This window comes from Stegodyphus dumicola, chromosome 2 (assembly GCF_044657685.1).
Source record: "Stegodyphus dumicola isolate Sdum_Otavi_A_Nest chromosome 2, ASM4465768v1".
Classification (NCBI taxonomy): Eukaryota; Metazoa; Arthropoda; class Arachnida; order Araneae; family Eresidae; genus Stegodyphus; species Stegodyphus dumicola.
The window spans coordinates 46,727,738-46,731,774 of NC_140769.1; the positions used below are offsets into that span (position 1 = coordinate 46,727,738).

At 33.2% G+C, this 4,037-nt stretch overlaps 1 non-coding gene across 1 annotated transcript; it reads right to left on the bottom strand.

The window, feature by feature from the left end:
• Positions 1-228: 228 nt before the first annotated feature.
• TRNAI-GAU (transfer RNA isoleucine (anticodon GAU)) lies at positions 229-301 on the bottom strand. The gene has a single exon. It is a non-coding gene; the product is annotated as a tRNA-Ile (tRNA).
• Between the last annotated feature and the right edge of the window lie 3,736 nt (positions 302-4,037).

Here is a 4,037-nt window from a genome sequence, read left to right on the forward strand (position 1 = left end):
AGATGCATAAACAGTAAAATAAAATCTAATTTTTTTATGGTTCTTATAAAGTAATATCTGCAATAAGTATGAACAAGTGTTCTTTGTCCTGCAATAAGTTGTCAAAATTTCCATAACATAATGTAAAAAATTTTGGGGCATTACCACAGTTTTTATACATTAGTACATAATTTTTGACTGTAGAGACATTAGGTATTTTGGAAGGAGAATAGATGAATAATTAGCAATCGCCTTCGCCGGGAATCGAACCACGGACCTCTGAAATATCGGCTCAGTGTGATGACCACTACACCACGAAGGCAAGCTAGGAAGGCGGGAGAAATACCTTATAGTACCTTTAAGAGACATTTGTAACAAAACAAATGAGGTCAACTACAAATTTAACAGCAAAATCTGTTTTGCTAAAATGTAGTCTAATAATTATCAAAAGAATTATCTTTAAAGTTTTCATTGGCATACTAATTTTGAAATGAAAACCACGGGAGAATGGTTCAGATTAATAAATTTGTTTGCGAATATTACAGCCGAATTTGTGAGAAATCTTACGAAGTTTTTGCTTTTGATAAAATAAAGCAATTTTTATTGGATAGAATTTTTATTCTGTGAAGAGAATTTCTGAAGATAAGATATATTTGTATATAAAACGACATGTAAACTACATGACATGTAGACCTGCAGATATAAGCTGGTATACCAGTTTTTCTGGGAAATGACAAAGTTATTTTTCGCTACAGCAGAAGTGAAAGTTTAAGGGCACATTGAAAATGCAGGTTTCGCTCTTTTTTATGTTATTTCTTAACTAAATAATTTTAAGCATTTCAAGTAGTTTGGAGAATGTGGAAAAGTATTTTTATTGTGTATTCTCTCATTTTGGTTTGGCATAGTGAATAGTTGTGTATATGTAGTGTTTTGGAACATGAAATCATAACAAACGCTTTAGAAGACAAACTTATATGGTCCTTTTTTTTTCCTTTCTTGCTTTTTTTAAAGTAAAAACGCATAAATTAGAATCTGGTAATAACGTCAATTTTCTAAACGTCAAGACCAACACGTGCACATACGTACACACGTCCTATATATGATATTCGGAATGCAGATGTTTTTGAATATTGGTCTAAGACGTACACTTACAGCAGCAAGTTTTTATAAACCGATGCAGAATTTTCAAAATGTTATCTCAAATGCTATGCGTCCTGCTGGTTTTGTAAAAATATTTAACTTTTTGTATCTATAATACTAAAATCTATATTGAGAGGAATACTAGCAATATGAGTTCTTTTAAATTAAAGTTCCAGAATTGCAAAGTGTTTTTGGAAAAATAAATTTCATAGATTTACCATCGTTTCTGTGTGCATTCGATCTATTACTAACCCATGTGCACGGAACATTAATATAAAATGCTCTTTTCTCAGTGTCTTTTTTTAGTTGCTGTTGGAGAAATCGTGATTCTGGATTAACCGCGAGCATCGTCCTTAAACTTACTCCTGTTAATCCAGAGTACTGTGTGCCCATGTAGGCACAATGGGCAATGAAATAGACAAAGAAGCAGCGAATAGTTCCATAATGCAACCGATAACCATACATTACCCAATTTCTTATTTAAAATCAAGTTTAGGAAACGATTATTTATCTCTCTGGAATGCAAAATGTTCACAAGAAGAAAGGGTAGAAGAACCTTTCAATTCATATCTACTCCATCAAGACACATTATCTCAACTAGCCGCGCCATAACATTCCTTTTAACAGCCCATGGTCCTTTTGCATCATATCTACATCGTTTTAATTTACATCATACAGATAAATGCATAAGCGGAACTACAAAAACTATCGATCATTATATGTTTGAATGTGATATAACCAAAGATTTACGTTTTCAACCATATACATCAGAAAATGCCAAACTGTGGCTTAAACAACTACTAAAAAGTAACATCCTTAGAACAAAAGTTCCAAAATCAACAAACTGCGAGAATTTGAAAGCAGCATAAATACTATATTACTTTATCATGTAATTATGTAATATAATATCATTATGTATTTACTTAATAAAAATTAATTGTTATATTATCAAAATGTTATCAAAAACAACTATTATGTTACTTATATGCAATTGCTGTGTTATTGATATATTACTGATATTATTATGTAACTAAATTATGAAGTATTGTCCTTATTATGTAAATATTGAAAAATTTATAATAAACAACAGATAGTGGATGGCCTCATGTAATAAGCAACTAAGCTAATAAGGCTTCATGACGGTGCAACTGTTTATTTCGTGGTTTCCTGTCCTGTCAATGCAGAGTATACTAACCATATAAATTATATGCATCGATGAAGATTTTTATCACAGAGACTGATTAAGCGTGTAGCGATGTATAAATAGATATCTTTTTTCGAAAAACTTATAAGGTATTTCTCCTGCCTTCTTGGCATGCCTTCGTGGTGTGGTGGTTTGCACGCTGGGAGCGTATTCCAGAGGTCCGCGGTTTGATTCCCGGCGAAGGCGTTGCTAATTTTTCATCTCTCTTGCTCCAAAAAAAAAACCTAATGTCTCTACAAACTCATTAAACAAATAACTTGAACCGTGACCAGCAGAGATTACTGATTTTCAAAATTCAAATAATAATGACTTTGTAGAAATTTATTAATTTTTTAATGAAGTTTAGGGTGCAAGTACATTAACATAAGTAACGTAAATACAAACAAGGGAAAACAGAAAAGAAATGTAGCCTCATGTTTCGGAAAACTAGCCAAACTTAAATGAAAAGATCTTCAAACTAGTCGAAAAAAAATTAAATGCACGTGCAACAGTTTTATTTACAAGTAGAAATTATGCGATCTGACGCAATAAAATCTTAAAAGCCGCGTGATTAATATTTGTGATTCCGAAAGAAAAATAAAAATCTTTTTTAAAAGAGGATTAAAAATATTTCAGAAATCTCTTCTTTATCACCCCGAGGCAAACTTTCTCGCTTCCTCACGCCTGACAAATGACAGTCTCACTCGCGCGACTCCAGAGTCACAAGGAAACCAGAATCGTCGCTCAGATTCTTGGTCAGCAACATGTCATCACTCCTCCTTCCAGCAGAGATATGATGGATGATGACAGCACTGCTAGTCTGTAATGGCACCAGACATCCCGCCGGCATAGTTTTACCTGAGGCGCAAGATGCGCAGGTAAAAGAACGTCGCAATGATGAATTACTTTGGACCTACCTGCAGATTAAAAGGAATTTAATGATATCTGGTACGAGGTGCTAATTTTTGCTTTCATGTCGAGATGAGATTAAGTACAATGACTTCTTAGTGTAGCTTATTATCAGAGCTTTGGTTCAGCTATTGTTTTCTCCGGAGCACTTTAATATGTAATGACTTATTTTATCAACTGAAACAATCAATCATCATATCTAACTGACAGATTTTATAAACTAATTTGATCAGGTGGAGATTTCTGACATATTTTAAAGACAAATATTCGCAATCGAAAATTAGTTTCTGAAAGTATTTCGAAAATTTTTCCGTTAAAAAGATATATCATGAGAATAGATTTTTCTGGAACAGGTCTACAGAAACAGGTTTTCGTTTTTGAACATTTACATAGTTGCATATTTAAATACAGATTTTCCCCCAGTTTATGAAATTGCAGCTCTTTTGTCAAACTTTTTGTAATCTGAAACGGTGTCCGCCGATAACATCGCGGCAAAAACATCGTGGACGAAAACGTCGCGGAGAAAACAACGCAAGGTGAAAACGTCGTGCTACAAAACATCGTGGGAGAAAACATCGCAAAGAGAAAACATCGCAGTTCTAAAACATCGTGGTACAAAACATCGTCCTAGAAAATAAAGCGGTTCAAAAACATCGCAGTTTAAAAACATCGTCGTCGAAAATATCGTGGTAAAAAATAAAGTATCTACAAATCATCGCATGACGATAACATCGCAGACATGCTTGCTTTTTTCAGGTTTTAATAATTGTAAATGGATATTCCCATAATGATTTGTGAGCGCAAGGTGTAAAAAAGGATAAATTTT